The 19,687-nt window shown below is 48.0% G+C and overlaps 1 protein-coding gene across 10 annotated transcripts in view; it reads right to left on the reverse strand.

Annotated features, from left to right (window-relative positions):
• The window catches only part of LOC144770575 (carnitine O-palmitoyltransferase 1, liver isoform-like), a 525,217-nt gene that overhangs the window by 225,373 nt on the left and 280,157 nt on the right, over positions 1 to 19,687 (reverse strand). The gene's annotated exons all lie outside the window — the stretch shown is intronic.

Genomic DNA, 19,687 nt, shown 5'->3' on the forward strand with positions numbered 1-19,687 from the left:
CTCACTACCACATTTTTATTCTCACTGATTTTTAGCATCAGTTATTGATATTTACGTTGTTCATTGTCAATATGTGTTTTGTTTATATTGGTCTCCTTGTAGAGAAGTTTAATCTCATTCACTACCTGTTGGTTAAATAGATCAATGGCATCACGAGGCATCGGCATGAATGTGGATTTTTCCTTGAACATCGTGTCCGGTTTGGCACATGTTTCAAAGCCCGGAGTGAGTAAATCCTGTGTTGCCAGGTCATCACGTGCAACAATGTTCACCCCTGGATCCCATTCATCAGAAATTCCACCTTCCTGTTCCAGATTGTACAGGTCCTTGAGGGACCTAAGGTCGCCCCCCTCCCCACCGCACATGGGCGGGGATAATCCACTGCTTATGACTATTGATGAGTATCCCCTGGACGAGAACTGCCCTTTTCCTTCTGAAAAAGAGATTGAGGCCAGATCTGAATTCTATGTCAGGACTTGAGGCGAGGATTAGGCTTTTCTTTCTCCACTTTATTTATCCAGCAGCCATTAGTAGTTCATAACCATAACAAAACAAAATTTCCCTGGGGGCGTGGCTTCGCGGCGAACCAACATGGCCGCTTGCTAGGGCTTCTCTGGAGCCCCCTTTCCCACCCATCAATCCGCTGCATAGATCCGACTTTCGTGTGTAAATCTGAAAAACCGGAGGAGTAGCGGTGCCCAGCGCTGCAACCCTGACCAAAAACGGACGACGTGAGCCGGAGTTATTCTGATCGGCGCTTGGGGCCTACAGCATGGTAAAGTCGGGGCCTCGTGTAGTAGCGCCTGTCGTTGCAGACGTTGAGGGAGCGGGCGTGCCCTCCTCCTCCTCCTCCATCCCCGGGGGGTTGCAGATCATGAACGCGAGGCTCACCAACGCCTCACAATACCGAGAGTACGGCAGCACTGCAACCCCACACCTCGACTTAAAGCCTGAAACCTGCGAGCTGGACCTGGCGTGACGGAGCCGGGTCCCAACGTTCGAACCGGGAGTTTCGGGAGGCCTTCAGTGGGGGGCCAACAGGATCGCCTGGGACTAAGGATGTGGGGCGCGTCGCTTGGGACCTTCCAAGTGTACAGGCCGACACCCGGTGCAGCAGTATTCGCCGCAGCAAAACCTCAAGGGACTGGCGGGTCACCATTGAGCCATCCCGGGAGTGCCACAGATCTTAAGTAAGTAAGGCACCTAGCCTGTGACGTTCGCTGCCCCAGAGCCTGGGACGTTAACTGTCCGCGCTCCTTCTGGCGAATCAGACTGCTCTCTGTGCAGGCTGTAGTGGAACCCTGGGGGGGCCTGTACTTGTATGGGCAAACATGCACCCATCACTCTTCACACTTAAGACAGTGAAAGCCGCTGGCGGCCCCCATTTTCCGCCCCCCTTCTTTCTTCTAGCTCCTCCATCCGAGCCGCTGAAGCTGGCCTACGCAGAGGAAAGCGAAACTGACTCTTGTGCCCTTGCGTACTGGGACGGAACTATCGGACGCTTGTCTTGCCAAGCTTGCTGGACGGAGGTGAGGAGGCCCCCACGACTCACTGGGAGTGCGTGGATCACTGCGAGAGCCTGTTTTAAAGTGCCTAAATTGCGAGCTACGCACTGGGCGCCCTTACTCAAGTGACTTTTTGGACATTGTTGTGTGCTAGCGCTTTGGAGCAGCGATTCTGACCCGGTTTATTCATCAATCAGCGCATCGCTGGCCTGACGCGCGACCAAAGGCCTCACCATGTCCAACGCAAAAGGTACAAAGACGTCCCAACAAAGCAGGCTTGACCGTTACACCTGTCCAAAGGTGGACCTACCCGAACGGAAGGGAACAAGCGACAAGCAACTAAGCGGTGCAAAACAGGATTCTTCAGAGCCCACAATGAAAGACATACTGGCGGCAATAGCAGGGGTTCACACATCCATTGAAGCCCTATCCTCTGAAGTGACACTGATCAGGGCGGACCTTACAAAATATAGGGGAAAGGTCAAGCAGCTGGAGCTCACCTGCCAACCTTGTGGAAGACACTTCGCAAGTGCAGAATGACGTCAAAGAGCTCCAAGTGTTCCGTAGATTCGCAGAGGACAAGCTGGACGATTATGAGGGGCGCTTAAGACGCAACAACATCTGCGTCCTTGGGGTGCCGGAGAAATTGGAGGGTCCCACCGCAAACCTGTTCCTTGAAAACCTGATCACGACAAAATTGCAACCGAAGGGACTGTCCAAGCGGTTTGTGACCGAAAGAACGCACTGGGTACCCAGAGGTCGTCCGAAGCCAGGAGCCCCACCCTGTTCGAAACTGGTCCGGTTGCTGAAATACAGAGACAGGGATACAAGTCTCCAAGCCGCCAGGGTCGCTCCTCCGGTCCAACTGGACAAATCAGAAATTACCTTCTTTCCTGACTTCACTAGGGCAGTGCAGATGCGTCAACGCTCATTCCTGGATGTCAAACGAAGGTTGCGGGAAAAAGGTCTTAAATACGCTATGATCTTCCCTGTGCGTCTACGTGTCGAGGTCAATGGAAAAATCCGCTGCTTCGACCTACCAGAGGTGGGAGAGGACTGGCTGGACAACTGGGGAGTCTCACAGGAAAGAAGCTCCAGCGACCATTGAAACAGATAGTGTTACTTCATCGGATGACTTTTGATGGTTTCGGACCACCTTTTCTCTCCATAAGCTGGGCTCCGCTCACGGTCTCTTGACATTCGAAGACGAGGAACAGTGCACTATATTACTGAAGGACCTAGTATTCTGTATTTTGGCTTTCTACCACACAATGCACCTATAATCTGCAACGGTAAGAAAAGGGGTTAACGGGGCGCTAAGGCCTCCCCCCACGTTCTTCTTTTAGAAATATTGTTGGGCGACAGGCATTCTGCATTTTTATAACTATTGGCAGTTCTGACCCAGAGTGCAGGGAAGCAGGTTGGGGGGTTGTTGGGAGTTTTTTTTTTCTTGTTTACTATTTTTTGCATTATCTCGATGGTATAGTCCCTGTTTGCAAAGCAACTGTCACGCTCTACGTACATGTCAATGGGTATACAGCGGAACAAAGAAGTCAAAATCTTACGTTGGAATGTTAACGGGTTGGAGGACGAAATTAAGAGAAGTGTGGTGTTGCAATATATCAAGAGACTATCACCGGATATTGTATTGCTTCAGGAAACTCACCTTATAGGCAATATGTGCAAAGCAATGCACAGATAGGGATACTCAATGGTGACACACGTGGGCTTTGCATCTAACTCAAGAGGGGTGGGCATCATGCAAAGAAATTCCCCTTATTTATTACGTCCACCTATGTAGATGACAGAGGGAGATATGTCGGGGTCACGGACACCTGGGAAGGCCGAACCATTACTTTCCTGTCGATATATGCACCTCCATGGCTACAATCATTCACTGACCTCAGTGCTATGCTGCTAACACTGCCTGATGGGCACCTAGTGCTCCACGGCAACTTTAACTCCGTCTTATCGGGCTCGCCCAATAGACACCCCTCTCGCACAATGCCCCAGGCCGCTCACTCTTTTTCCAGTTTTTTAGAGGCAATGGGATTAGTGGACGGATGGAGAACCTACAACCCGGACAAGATCCAGCACACTTTTCACTCTGGGGCACACAACAGTCTCTCCTGTCTTGACTATATAATTGTCCCAGCTCCACAAGTCACAGATTTCCACTAGATCCGACATCTTGCCAGAGGTATTTCCGACCATCCCCCTCTATTGGTGCACATAGTTCTAGATCATACACAAGTAGGGCGCATTGCCCCTATAAATCCCTGGCACCTCAAAGACCTGGTTAAGTCTATTGAAGACTATTACGTGGAAAATGAACCGACCGTTGAGTCCCCTCAAGAATTATGGGAAGTCTTTAAAACAGTGGTCCGGGGTCAAGCCCTTTCCCTAATAGCAGGCCAAAAAAAAGGACAGGATAAAAGTCATCTCTGACGTGGAACAAGAGATTTATCATCTTGAACAAGACGTGAACTCTGACGCCACTCCTGAAGCCCTTCACTCCCTCCGTTTACGCCAGGACGAATACGGGCTCTGGTCACCGACAGTGCCAAACTAATTGGGCAGGAAAGACTGGGCCGGATCTATGACTGGGGAGACAAAGCTGAAAAGGAAAATGCTACTTACCAGTATGCATCTGTTCTTGGCATGTAGAGCTGCAGAGTTGCACACTGTGCATAGATCGCCACCTAGTGTTGGGCCCGGATGTTTGCAGTTCGTTGTTGTCCTGAAAAGTTCTTTGGAAGTCACGAGATAGGTGACTCCTCCTTAGGACCACATCGCGCTTGGGCATCGGCTCCATCCCCATATTGTTTTTCGCCATTAGGGAAATGATGGAGCTTTGCAAGGAAAGGAAGGGTGGCCATGTAATTTGTATCTAATTAAGATAATACTGGAACAGACAAGGGTAGCCGGGGAGGCGGGTGGGCGTGTGCAACTCTCAGCTCTACATGCCAAGAACCAATGCATACTGGTTAGTTACATTTTCCGTTCGAGGCATATGAGCTGCAGATTGCAGACTATGCATAGATTGTATAGCAGTACCCACTCTTAGCGGCGACCACCCCGATCTGTTGCAGTAGTTTGGAATAATGTTTTGAGAACAGCCTGGCCCACATTAGCTTGTTGTTTTGTTTGCACATCTACACAATAGTGTTTTGTGAATGTGTGCGGTGTAGCCGATGTAGCCCCTGCAGATGTTATCTAGCGGAATGTTCCCTAAAAATGCCATTGAAGTCCCTATTTTTCTTGTAGAGTGGGCTTTAGGAGGAACAGATAACGTACGTTTAGCTTTGTGGTAACAAATCTGTATGCATTTGACAATCCATCTAGCTATCCCAGATTTTGAAATGGGATTCCCTTTGTGTGGTGGTGAGAAAGACACAAAAAGTTGTTTTGTCTTACGAAAAGGTTGAGTTCTTTCCTAATGTGTGACGAGCTTTTTCTGCTACTGACTGGTTGCGAGAAGAAAACAGCAGTTCCACAGATTGATTGAAATGGAATGGAGAAATGACTTTGGGCAGGAATTTTGGATTAGTACGTAGAACTACCTTATTTTGATGCATTTGCAAGAAGGGTTCTTGGATGGTTAGTGGGTTGTAGTTCACTAACTCTCCGCAGAGAAGTAATAGCTACTAGGAAAGCAACTTTCCATGTTAAAAATTGTAATTCACATCTGTGTAAAGGTTCAAAGGCAGGTCCCATTAACCGTGTGAGAACAACATTTAAATTCCACACAGGCAAAGGTGGTACTCTGGGAGGGATTATTCTTTTAAGGCCTTCCATAAAGGCTTTAATTGCAGACACTCTGAACAAAGATAAATGTTGTCTGTTTTGCAGATATGCTGCTATTGCAGCAAGATGTAGTCTAATAGCCGTATAGGCTAAGTTACATCTTTGGAGATGCAGTAAGTATCCTATGATGTGTTGAAAAGACACATTTAGGGGATCAATATTGTTGTTGTGACAATATATCACAAATCGTTTCCACTTGGCCGCGTAACATGCCCTAGTGGTTGGACGTCTAGCTACTTTAATGACATTCATGCAGTCTGAAGGAAGGTTCAGATATTCAAATTCTAGGACTTCAGGAGCCAGATCGCAAGGTTGAGCTGAGCTGGGTCCGGGTGTCTTTTCTCCACGGTTCTGTGTTAAGAGGTGTGGAGACAGGTGCAGTTTTTGGTGCGGTACTACAGACAGTTGTAGCAGTGTGGTGTACCACGGTTGTCTGGCCCACGCTGGAGCAACTAGGATGAGGGTCAGAGAATGCTGCTGTAGTTTGCGTACTACTAATGGCATGAGTGGTAGAGGTGGAAAAGCGTACGCTAATCTGTTCGACCAATTCATCCATATTGCATTGCCTTTTGACAGTGGGTGTGGATATCTGGCGGCAAAGTTTGGGCATTTTGCGTTTTCGTGGGTGGCAAATAAGTCTATTTGAGGTTGTCCCCACATCTGAAAGAATTGTTGAAGAACTTGCATATGAAGTTCCCACTCGTAGGTCTGTTGCGTTTGACGACTTAACAGATCCGCTATAATATTTTGTACTCCCGGAACATGCTGGGCTAGGAGGAATATGTTTTGAGGTATAGCCCACCTCCATATGTCCTGTGCTAGTTGAGAGAGTTGCAGGGAGTGTGTGCCTCCCTGCTTCTGTATGTAGTACATTGCTGTCATGTTGTCTGTGCAGACTAACACAGCTTTGTTTGCTACTTGCTTCTGGAAAGCTTTTAGTGCTAGAAATATTGCTAGTAACTCCAGATGATTGAAGTGGAGTAATTTTTGTTGCGGTGTCCACCTGCCTTGCATGGTGTGTTGCAGTAGGTGGGCTCCCCACCCGGAGAGCGATGCGTCCGCGGTCAAGATTATCTGAGGAACTGGCTCTAGGAACGGTCGTCCCTTGGAAAGGTTTTTGGTGTTCGACCACTGCAGAGAGCGATGAGTCCGACCGTCTACCAACACTAGGTCTGTTAAGTGACCTTGAGCCTGTTTCCATTGACGTGATAAGCACTCTTGGAGAGGACGCATCTGAAGTCTTGCATGGGGTACTATGAAGATGCAAGAGGCCATCATCCCTATGAGTTGCATGAACACTCGTGCTGGGAGGGAGTGTTGTAGCTGTAACTTTGTTAGAAGAGTTTGCATGCTGGCTATCCTTGCTGGACTGGGATAAGCTAGCGCTGTTGAGGTGTTTATTGTGGCACCGAGGTACTGTTGTACTTTGGATGGCTATAGATGAGACTTGGTGTGGCTTTTTGTGAACCCTAAGTTGTGGAGCAGTTGGATGGTGGTATGAGTGTGTTCCACGCATTGATTGTATGAGCTGCCTTTTATGAGCCAGTCGTCGAAGGTACGGGAAGACATGGATGTGTTGTCTTCGTAGATGCGCTGCCACTACTGCTAAGCACTTGGTGAATACTCTTGGTGCTGTTCTAACTCCGAATGGGATTACTTTGAATTGATAGTGCTGCCCGTCTATTACAAATCTGAGATACTCCCTGTGAGCCTTGTGAATGGGAATGTGGAAGTATGCGTCCTTGAGATCTAGAGTAGCCAGGAAGTCGTTTTGCAGCAGGAGCGGAAGGGCTTGTTGGAGTGTGACCATGTGAAAATGGTCTGACTGTATGTATATGTTTAGCGGTCTGAGGTCTAAAATAGGCCTTAGAGAGCCGTCCTTCTTTGGAATCAGAAAATATAGAGAGTAAACCCCCTTGTTTTGTTGGTGCAGAGGAACTGGTTCTATTGCACTTTTTTCTAGCAGGGATACTACTTCTTGCTTTAACAGTGATAGATGTTCTTGTGACATTGGACGCTGTTTGGGTGATATGTTTGGAGGGTAGATGTTAGTTCTAGACAGTAACCTGACTGAATATTTTGTCGCACCCACCTGTCTGATGTGATGTTGATCCAGGCAGGAAGGAATTGTTGCAGTCTTCCCCCCACAGGAGTGGAATGTTGAGGGGGAAGGGGAGGAAAGTCATTGGGTAGGGGTAAAGGCAGAGCATGAGTTGTTGTTTTTGCCTCTGCCTTTGTTGTTGTTACCCCTGTAACCCCCTCTCTGGTAGCCCTTAGTGAATGTGGATTGACCAGGGGTTTTGTAGGAAGTGGAGGGACTTTCTGAGGAGTAGCCTCTTGTTTTGCCTCTAAATGATGAGCGACAAAAGGAACGTCTGATAGCTTGCTGCTGCAAGGCTCCCATAGATTTTGCTGTATCGGTGTCTTTTTTCATTTTCTCTGAAGACACAACAACATTTGGGCCAAATAAATGTGTCTCATCAAATGGCTGATTAAGGATGGAGTTTTGTACCTCAGGTTTAAAACCTGAAATACGTAGCCAGGCATGTCTACGTAGTAGGGTGCTGGTATTGATTGCCCTTGAGGCGGTATCTGCAGCGTCTAGGGCAAAACGAATGGAAGTATTAGTGATATTTTTACCTTCCTGTATAAGTTCATTAGCCCTGTTTTTGTATTTATCTGGTAGGTGCTACATTATGGACTCTAGTTTGTCGTAATGTGCCCTGTCGTATCTTGCCAGCAACGCGTGGGTGTTGGCAATGCGCCAGATGTTAGCTGCTTGTGCCGGTGTTCGCTTGCCGGAGGCGTCAAGGAGCTTAGATTCTTTATCTGGTGGATTAGACACTACTAGAGAATCTAATTGTGCTGGACCTTTAATATGAACTGGATCTGTAGGGGCAGCTTTATATTTTTTCTCAATGAGAGGATTGAGGACCCTATCCCTGACAGGATCCTTAAAAACCTCTGTTGAGTGCTTGATGACACCATCAAGCATTGGTAGAATGGCAGTAGACCTTTGTGTGTTATCAAAAGTGTCTAGTAGGAAATCTTCCTCCACCGCGTCAGTGTGTAAGTCCACCCCATGATATTGTGCAGCTCTTTGGACTAGTAGGTTAAACCCTAGAGTGTCCTCTGGTGGGGAAGGTCTGGAAGGGTATACGTCATCTTGTGGGACGTAAGGCACATCAGGGGTGTTGTAATCATCCCATGGATTAGGTGACTGAGGGGGACTATTGGTGCCTGCTGGGTCGTGGGCACCCCCACCTATGTCGTCAGAATCTGTGTCTGCATCATCATCTGGATTCGTAGATGGAGTAGGTGAATGATGTGGTGTAGGAGGAATAACAATATGGGGAGGTGGTGGAGAAGGGACCCTTAATGGAGAGGTTGCAATGTCCTTCTTTGGAGGGGGAGGAGGTGCTGGCGCCTCAAGTGGTCTCTTCTTGGAGCTGAGAGTCAATTGTCCGGTTTTAGGATCCTTTACAAGGGTTTTCTGATTGGGATCCGGTGTAAAAAGTTCTTCTGAGTGGGGCAAATCCTTCGGCGTCGAAGTTTTCGGCTCCGTAGGTTTTTTCGGCACCAAGTCGGTAGCTGGTGTCGAGTCTTTTGGCTTAGGAGTGTGCCCTTTTGCAATGTCTTTTACCGGAACCTGTTTTTTCGGTTCCGGGTGTTTTTTCGGCTTCGGCGCGTGTGAATCTGCCGCTTTGGGCGGTTTTTTACTCGGCTCCAAGTGCAGTTTCGGCATCGATGAGCCGCTGCCAGTCTTCGGCGCCGTGTGCTTAGGTGTCGGAGCAACATTCGGCGTATTAGAGGAAGATGGCTTCTTTTCCGGTGTTGGTATAGGATTGGCACCGGGAATAGGCTGGCTTGAGCCCGAGCCGCCTGAAGGCTTAGTGGGCTTCTCTGCCGGGCCCGAAGGCGGGGGGTGGGAAGCAGTTTCTCGGTGTGTACCCATGCCCGAAGGGGGGGGTGTGACCAAAGCCTTTTTTGAGGGTGTCGAGGAAGGGTTGGGGTCAACGGGCTTACTTACGACCCGTTGAGCTGGAGTGATGTCCTCGACGTCGGAGTCTTCGGCATCGGAGGATCCGATACTCTGTTCGGCATGCTGGTGTTCTGGCATGTCAACGCCCTCTTCGAAGATGTCGTCGGGGATCGAAGCTGACGAGTGAGCCATAGTTCTCCGAGCTCATCGGTCTCGAATGGTTTTCTTGGAGCAGAATGAGGCACACGCCGAACAGTCTTTGGCCTTGTGCTCCGGTGAATGGCAAAGGTTGCACACCTCATGTAGGTCGGTGTGGGAAAACTTCGACCCACATTGAGGACACTTCTTGAATGGCATTCTTTCCATGAGCCAGAAAGCAAGGCCTAGGTAGGCCCGAAGGCCTTCGTCGACGACCGGAATCGAAGACTTCGAAGTGGTAGAAAATCGTGTCGATGTAGCACGATCTAAACAATACCGTCGAACTGGGTGAGGATTGCGCGCCAAAGGAAAATCGGTTCCAAAATGGAGCGCAGGAAACGCATCCGAGCCCCATGGCGGAAAAAAGCAATCTGGGGATGGAGCCGATGCCCATGCGCAATGTGGTCCTAAGTAGGAGTCACCTATCTTGTGACTTCCAAAGTACTTTTCAGGACAACAACAAAGTGCAAACATCCGGGCCCAACACTAGGTGGCGATCTATGCACAGTGTGCAATCTACAGCTCATATGCCTCGAACATTGATTGCCTGGCTTGATAAAAAAGAGCACACTAGTAGGCTCGTCCCGGAACTTAGAGACGCTGACATGTCCCCCATAACGGACCCCCAAGACATAGCCAATCAGTTTGCAACCCACTTTCACACAGTCTATAGCTCGGTGACACCATACACAGAAGCAGATTCCTCAGACCTTATTAGAGATATCTCCCTTCCTACACTCTTGGATGCTGACCAAACGTTTATGGATAGTGCCCTCACCACTGACGAAATAGCACTTGCGATACGGGCGCTCCACCCGGGTAAGGCCCTTGGCCCAAACGGTATCCCAATTGAACTGTATAAGCTCTGTCCTGACAAATTAGCCCCATATTTGAAATCCATGTATGACGACAGCCTTGTACAGGGATCACTGCCCTTGACCAGAGAATCGCGACCATTGTCACAATTTACAAAGAAGGGAAACCAAAAACAGACTGCGCCTCCTACCACCCATTTCATTGCTGAACGCAGAACCCAAAACCCTAGCTAAAGTACTTGCCAATAGACTAATCAAGGTAGTAGGAGACTTAGTACATCCTGATCAATCAGGGCTTATGTCAAGGAGGAATACTGCTCTAAACCTGCGAAGAGTGCATGGGGTACTGGGAAGAGCACTGACCATACGTGAAGATGCAGTCATAGTCTCCTTAGATGCTACTATGGCATTCAAAACACTTGTATGGTCTTATGTTTTTGCCGTACTTGCAAAACTGTGATTTAGACCGGTTTTCAGCCAATGGGTACGCTTACTATATAGCGCACCTATGGCTCAAGTAGTCGTAAACAATAAAAAATATGAGACCTTCACACTTAGCCGGGGGACCCGCCACGGATGTACCCTATCTCCTTTACTATTCACTTTGCCCTCGAACCCCTTGCAGCATGGATCAGTAAGGATGTAATGATCCGAGGGAGGCGAACGGCAGACTGGGAAGACAGTATATCTTTATATGCGGATGATATCCTTCTGTATCTCACATCCCCCAAATGATCCCTGATTGCCGTATTCGACATCCTAGACATTTTTAGCAGATATTCTGGATTTCGTATGAACTTGCAAAAATCTCTCCTATATGTCCTCTGTGGGGGCCCTCCTCTGCTACCCAGGGACTTCCCCATATCGATAGTTTCAGAAGGTTACAAATACCTAGGCATATTCATTTCTCTCGACCCCTCGGTCAGAAATGCCCGTAACCTTGTTCCCCCCTGCAGAGACTCAAATGTGAGATCACAAATTGGAAGTCACTCCCGCTCTCTATAATGATGTCCCAGCCCCGTTTCCTCTATGCCCTACAAAACTCGTATTTTAAAGAAATTGAAGGGCTCCAACAGGACCTTCTATGGGGTGGGAGACAGCACATTGCTTTACCAAAACTCATGCTCAGCTGGTAGGATGGTGGAATCGGACTACCAGACGTTAAAAAATACTACTTGGCAGCACATCTTACAGCAATAAACCACGGCACGTACAGCCTCCCTGACGACCTGGGGCTCAATATGGATCGTTGGCTCCTTCCGAACGGGGCCTACACCCGTGCACTATACCCCAAACCAGACAGATACCCACTTACTGATCCTACCAATCACACAGTTAGAATCTAGCTTGCTGCAACCAAATCGCTTGGCTGGAACAATAGGTTGACCCTCGCCACACACTTGTGGGACTCACAAAAGCTAGGAGACTTGGGAAACTCCAAAGGTTTCGACAAATGGGACCTAATTAGCATCTCCCACATTAGGGACCTATGGGGTACAGGGGGTGTGAAGCCTTTCGACATTCTCCAAAGTCAATATTCTCTAGGCAGATACGGAGCTTTTTCGATATCTGCAAGTCCGACACGTACTACAGACAGTGTTGCCCGGTAACTCCTCTGCACCAGATAGCTCCCCACTGGAGGACAGACTGCTAGATGGCCACCTACCAGAAAGGGCTATTTCCCATACCTATCGAAAACACATCAACAATATGGATGATCCCCTACTATCACTACGTGAAAAATGGACTGGAGATGGCATCGAATTGGACGATGAAAGTTGGCAAACGGCAGTCTCCTCCTACAAAACAGTTGCTATCCCGGCGCGGATTCGGCTAGTGCAACTAAAGATCCTGCACAGAATCTATGTAGCAGGTCCCCAACTGGTACACATGTGTGGGCTGACGGACAGGTCTTGTAGAGTAGGATTGCACTCAAATTGGCACATTCATGCACATTATATGGCATTGTGAACCAATCCAGGAATATTGGCGAAAAATACACGCAGTCATGAGCTAAACATTGGAGGTCGAAATTAAGCCAGAAGCGCCCAGGTGCCTTCTTAAAATCTGGGAACCGACCGACCTCAACACACACTCCACACAGTGGGTCACACTCAGCTGTATGATCACCAAGAGGACTATCGCGCATCTCTGGGGAGCCTCACATGCACCCACGATTACAGATTGGGAAAAAGACCTTGATTGGTGTATGCTAAGTGAAAAGACTGTATATACAGCCCGAGGCTGCCCCGAAAATGGTCCAAGATATGGGCCTCCTGGAATGCATACCATGGCAACATTTGTACTCCTCTCCCTCCCTGTGATTTCCAATGAACTATCCTATTGTATTTGTATGCGTATTTGATTTTGCTGTACCCTCTTTATTGACCTTTGTGGAACTGTACCTTTCTGTCGAGTCTGTTTAATAAAAAGATTTATATAAAAAAAAAAATCCCATGAGACTTCAGGAAATGGAAAGAGAAAACTTCAACAATAATGTCCAATCAGGGAGCAGGTCTTCCAAGGACTTCCCCAGAGGACGCCCTATCCTCCTCTTTCTTTTCTGTTCCAGCAGCATCAAGCTAAGTATTTTAATTTTTCCCTCATGTCATGCTGTAATATATTGCTGTAAACGGCTTTAATGTCTGTATATTTCTTGCATCCAACGTGCATGCTTATGTTGTGCATAGTGCTTGCCTTTGTCTATTCTATCAGCACGTGTCCGATGGTTTTATTACGGTTTACCGTGTAATGGCCATTTTAGCATTTCTTGCCTCTTTCGCAGCCGCTGAAACAGCCTGCCGGCTCTCTCCGTGGTGCAGCCGACCGGCAGCTAGAGGAACCTCGTGATTTCCTTCACATGCTAAATCTTTACCCCAGGTGCGGCCGGTGCAGAGAGACACGCACGGCTGCTGCCCTAACTCGTGGGATGACACAAATGCTTTCTTTGGCACAATTAATCAAATGTGAGTCATTGCCTGGAGCAAAAACACCCATGGTATTGGGTAAGATCAGCCTTGCTAGGGGGACTAGCCCATGCAATCGAGACCCACAATATAAGCAAAGGGGGTTGTCCTAAGCCCTGAGCCTTCCTCATTACCCTTTGGGAAGTCTATTACAGAGGAATTCCCCTCCATTATCCCCATCCTCCACAGTCCTCACTAATCTATAGCATGGAGGACTTTGATAACTACTGTTAGGAGGAGGATACTTACCTCCCCAAAGACTATCACTTCTCCCAAGTGATGGATACCTCTATTTCGAGGTGGTTGTGCCATTAGAGAAGAAAATCCTCCAACTCGAGGCCCAGTGTCAAAAACACCTCAGGCCGAGGGAAGATGTTTCATAGGCCCGAACCCCCTACCTCGAGGGCAACCCTCCACATCTGCCGCAGGCCCCAAACGCAAAGGAGGCAAGGGTAGATATTGATGCGTTTGCATGCCTGAAAAACGCCTTTATGGACTCCCAGGCTCCTCCTAGTCCCACTCGCCCCTTGGGAGACCTGGGGGACCATCTTGGGATCCCGATACATCGCCCATGGGATATCCGGACAAGTCCCCCTAGAACTCAGATGGGGATTCAGGCAGACCCCGCTCACGGCAGTGACGGGACCAGTCACAGAACCCCAGGACCCATGTAATGAGATGCTGAACCCAGACGATCTTTTGCACCCGCGGTCAGTGGAATGGGCTCCTATGTGGCAGCCAAGCTGCGCAAACCGCTTGACAAAGAGGTAGCTGTCTCTGCGCAGAGTGCCCGAGGCTGGCATTGGAGGGGAAGGTCTCCCTCATGCCAGAAGTGGATGCTAAGTTCAGTACCTTCTTGGCTACGTTTATTCGGGACCCAATGAAAGATATTGATTGGTTTTGGCGGGCGTGCCAAGACAATTTGTTGTACACCGCTGGGCCTTTAGCAAAGATTCTGGATATGGCATAGGAGGGTAAGCCTTAGGCTTGTTAGTCTCTCTAGAGAAAGTTTCTAGCTGGGTGTTGAGGGCAGTCATTTTCTTGGGGAACACAAATGGCACAATTTCGAGAGAACTGAGGTGGTGTTTGTAAATTTGGAGACCGGACCCATAGCGGAGGGCCCCTAGAACTCAGATGGGGATTCAGGCAGACCCTGTTCACAGCAGCGGCAGGACCCATCACAGAACCCCAGGACCCAGGTAATGATATGCTAAACCCTGACGATCTTCTGCACACGCGGTCAGCGGAATGGGCTCCTGCCCCATAGGTGGCGGCCTATATGGCAGCCAGGCACCACAAACAGCTTGACCATTAGGTAGCTGTCTCTGCGCAGAGTGCCCGAGGCTGGCATTGGAGGGAAATTTTTCCCTCAAGCCAGAAGTGGATGTTAAGTTGAAAACCTTCTTGGGTACATTTATTCGGGACCCAAGAAAGGTTTACAACCAAGCTTGCTATATGGCTGTGGAATCCCGCAGAGGACCTTGGCCAGACCAGACTAAGTTTGGGAACTTCTATCCCACAAGGTCAAATCGGCGCCACAGAGGTGGTAGATGAAGAGGCAATGGCTTTTACAACTCCCAACAAGGCGAGTGTTCAGAGGTCAGTGGGAATAGAATTAGGGGGCAGACAGCAATTATTATCTCACAATTGGGCCTCCTTAACCTCGGATGCTTGGGTCCTACAGACAGTAGAGGGTTTCCAAATAGAGTTCTTTGATTATCCTGCCCCAGACCCCTTACCTTCCCTCCAGAGCAGATGGGACTGATAGATGGTGAGATTTCCGATCTTTTGTCGAAGGGGCGATGGTGGCCTCTACCCTTCATCCCAGAGGATTCCTAAGCAACCTATTCCTGGTGGAGAAGCGGGACAGGGGTTATCTTCCAGCAATTAATCTCAAGGAGCTCAAATAGTGGCTGGTTTATCGCCATTTCCAGATGGAAGGAATCCACCTTCTCAGAGACCTTCTCAAGGGTCAAGACTGGTTGATCTGCCTAGAGCTCAGGGATGCTTACCTCACTATCCCCATATTTCCCCTACAGACACTTCCTTCAATTCCAGTGGAGGTCCCAGATATTCGAATTCACCTCCCTCCCTTTTGGTCTATCCTCCGCTATGTGGTGTTTCATCAAGGTGATGAAGCCCGTGGTGGAGCACTTCAGATCGAGTGGTCTCAGACTGATAGTGACATCCTCATCATAAACCAATGCCCTCAGCTACTGCTTTCTCAACTGCAACAGGCAGTGAATCTGTTAGAGTCCCTGGGTTTTGTGATCAAAGAATCAAAATCAAGCCTCATCCACTCTCAAAGGATTACATTTTTCGGGTTCCTGGTGGATTTAGTCAGGCGAACCTATGCCTTCCCTCCCGCAAGCTATCAAAAATCAGACACAACTCAAACGCACATTGCCCAAGCCCACAATATCCTTATGCCATTTAACCAGGGTGGTGGGCCTCCTATCCTCATCAATACAAGCCATATTTCCGGGCCCCCTTCATTACCAGGCTTTTCATAGTCTCAAGTGCTCGTACTTGCGCAAAGGCCTCACCTTTTCCCAGTTTGTTCCACTCTGAGGCAAAAACTGAATTGCAGTTTTGGATATCTCATATGGAGGAGTGGAACAGTCGGGCCATTTTCGGTTCCCAACCCGATGTGGTGATCCAGTCAAATGCCAGCGGTTCCGGCTAGGGTGTTCACTGCAGGGCTGTCTCTACCGGAGGAAAATGGTCCTCCATTGAACCGGACCTTCACAAACCGCCTGGAATTAATGTGAGGGTCCTTTACGGTGAAATGCTGGACCAAGGACAAGGCCCAAAGCTGCCTCCTTCTCAAGATGGGCATTGTGGCGCCAGTCAGCTATGTCAATCACCTCAGCTGGACGAAGTCCAAAGCCATATTGGATCTGGCTGCGACCTCTGGGAATACTGGCTGGCCAACCAGATCTCACTGTCGGCAGAGCACCTTTGTGGCGTCTGTTCAATCAAGTGGCAGACTGGCACTCACATCATTGGCAGGACACCAGGCTCTGGAAACAACATCCGATGGCATTCGAGGACCTTCAATCCCGTTGGGGCCCCTTCTTGATCAACCTCTTTGCCTCCCGGCTGGAAGCCCAGAGGTATTGCAGCTAGCAGCCGGACCCAATAGCAGTGGATGCATTTCTCCAAGACTAGAGCATCGAGAAGACTTATGCATTCCCTCCCTTTGTGATGAACATGAGGTTGTCAATACAAGTGCGAAGGTAACAGGCAGATCTAGTGGTGATTACCCCAATTTGGAGATTGCCACTTGGTTTCCAGTTCTGATAGAACGTTCTTGGGATTTTCCAATCCGTCTACCCCAGTCTCAGGATCTCCTTCGGGATGCCCACAGGAATCCCATCACCTGCTTCTCAAGGGCGCACTTCACCTAATGGTCTAGTACATTAAGGGGATGCTGGAAAGTGCCGAGCCTTTCAGCAGACTCTGTCTCATTGCTTGCAAAGTCTTGGGCCGAAAGTACCAATAAGGGTACCGCTACGCCTGAACTCGCTGGGGGGGGTTGGTGTCTTCGACAACAGGTGGATCCGATGGGGGCCGATGCTGTCCACATTCCAAACTTTTTTACCTCTTTGTTGGCAGAGGGATTAGCCTATAGGTAAATTAATAATTCAGGTCGGCCATATTGTCAGGGCATAATCCGGTGGATGGCCATCCAGTAGGGGAAACATCAGTTGGTATGGAAAATCTTAAGCGGTATCAGGTTGTCTGTTCCACATGAGCCCCGATACTCTTCCCTATGGGATGTTAACAGAGTTTTGAATTTTTTTATATATCCAGGAAAACAAAGTATAACTAGAAATTTGTGTCTTATCCAGCTTTCTCGGATGTCCCGAAGCTATGTGTGCTAAGAGCGCCCAAAGCTTATGAAGTGGTGACAGAAGACATACGTCCATAGGTTTATTGCACTCACAAAGCCACACAGGGCGTGTCCTCCCCAACGATTGCAAGGTGGGTCCGCTGGGTTATGCAAGAAGCAGGGATCAATATCTCCCGATCTGGTGCCCACTCATTTCGGAGGGGGGTGGGGGGTATGGCGACCTCTAAAGCATTTTCTCAGGGAGCGCAGCTGGAGGATATCCTAAATGCAACAGATTGGTCCTCCGACTCCACCTTCAAGTGATTCTACTTTAAGCCGGTGATGAAAATGGCATCTTTGGTGGTGGACAAGCTTTAAACTAGCCTAATCCTCGCCTCTGGTCATGACACAGAATGAAACTTTCTTTTGCAATAGCTAGGAAATGTATCACTTATATTAAGGACTCTGAGTCAAGGATTAGCCCTCCCAGATTTGTAACTCCCGCCCGAAAAATCCACGTTTGAGATGTAAGTAACCTTTCTTGATAATTGACTGTTGCAAGACTGTGATTTAACATCCTACCAAAGACAATATTGCTTACGTTGAATGAAACTTTACACGTTTATCTCTGTCTAGAGCTGTAACGTCTTTTTATTTCATAGGAATGGACACTAATAATATGGAGATTTGCTGGATGTGTTCGCAGTAGGAAAGAGGAGGATCGAGCATCAGTGTGGGGGAAGTCGTTAGAAGTCCCGTTTCCTGATTGAACATTTCCTCGGGATCACCTCCTGGTGGAGGCCACAAGACCCGATGATGATGCTATCAACCATGACTACGCCGATGGCCAAAAACATACCATAGGCAGAAAATGGCTGTTTAGAGTCATACATATTTCTTATCAAGAGCCCTCGAGGTCTCAGGGCTCAACTCCTTTTTGATTCTTTACTCTGTTACAGTCAGACTACACTGGCAGGCCTGAAAACATGTTTTACACTGTCACTTTAGTGAAATGGCACACTAGGTGCCCACTAGTGACATTCAACTTACAGGCCCTGGGTACATTCTATACTATATACTTGCGACTTAGAGGTAAGTTAAATATATCCATTTAGAATATATACCCAGTTTAAAGGGGGAACACAGACATTTTACCATGGATTAACAGGGGTAAAGTGCACAGAGTTTTTAAGGCAGAAGAAATATAGGGTAACGTAAAAAAGGTGAAAAATATGGGCTGAGCAAGCAGGTAAGGAGATTTCCTAGAGAGAGGAATCTGGGTTGTGGAAGGTTAATACATTGTGATGAATTGTTCTTTAAAGAGGCAAGTCTTCAACCCTTTCCTAAATCGGAGCAGTCTGGGGGCAGTTATGACAGAATTGGGTATGTTGTTTCAGATCCTTGGTGTAGACCTGCTGTCTTTTTTTTCCGTTGACACTTTTTAGTCTGCAAACTGATGATTTTCTGGCTGCAGGTGTGCTTCTCTGCAACGCAAGAAGGAATATTGGTCATGATACTTTGTAAATGATGCAGCGGATTCTAAAGATGGTGTGTGACGGCAAGGGGAGCCAGTGGAGATCCACCAATATGAGGGATATTCGGATTATAATTCTTCATGGCCCTGGATGAGATATGCTGAGGACTGTAGGGTGCCATTATGGGGTGCCAGTGTGGCATCTGGGAGGCCGGGGAGCAGGGCCTTACCACCATCTAGTTGCCAGAGTACAAGTTGCTTTCTGGAGAAACGGTTTCTCTTTCTTTCGGAAAGAGAGCTGGTAGTAGGCCACAAATAGTGTCAGTATACTTTGCATTGGCTGATGTGATGAGATGTCAGCATGTTGCGGAGGGACTTAAGTATCAAGAGATCATCAGAAGTTCCGTTTTTCTTTCAATTTCGTTCCTGTCTGCTGCTGTGCCAATGATGAACACGTAAGGGATCTGCAGGCACTGAAATATGAAATCTCAAGATACAACTGAGTTTGTGGCTGTCTTGTAACCTATTACAATAGAGTATGGAGTTAAAATGAACATGAAGTATGTGAGGTTGTTGATGGCAAAAAAAGGGAATTAAATAGAAGGTGGGGAGAGACCGGAAAGGAGAGTTTAACAATGCATATAATGGTATGGCATGGGTTTTCAAAACGAAGTGTTACAGATGTTTGAGTGCGAGTTGTTTGCAAATGATAAGGAATACACAAAATAGAAAGGAGTATGTAGGGTGCTTGACCAATACGATCATTTCGCCAGGTTGTGTTCCAATCAAATTAAGAGTGGAATGTTAACAGAATAGTAGTTGGTTGAATGAAAAACAAAAGTTAATGCTACTAGGGGAAGAGGCATTCAAGGAGGAAAGTAGCAAAGATGTGCACTCCTACATGATAAAATGTGTGGTGATAAAGGTTTTGGCTGACTCTAAATCGCCTTCTACAAAAATTGGAAAAAGTAGAAATAACACAAAGTCGGTTGAATGTTGTCCAACCTAAGAGCTCTGGAGAGAATTCCAGGTGCATAGCATTGCTGGAAATGTTAATGGGACATTTTTATGATAGCATGTTCTTTGCATAACTAAGCTCTCCGAA

The sequence above is a fragment of the Lissotriton helveticus genome, chromosome 7 (genome assembly GCF_964261635.1).
Source record: "Lissotriton helveticus chromosome 7, aLisHel1.1, whole genome shotgun sequence".
In the NCBI taxonomy this organism is placed as follows: domain Eukaryota; kingdom Metazoa; phylum Chordata; class Amphibia; order Caudata; family Salamandridae; genus Lissotriton; species Lissotriton helveticus.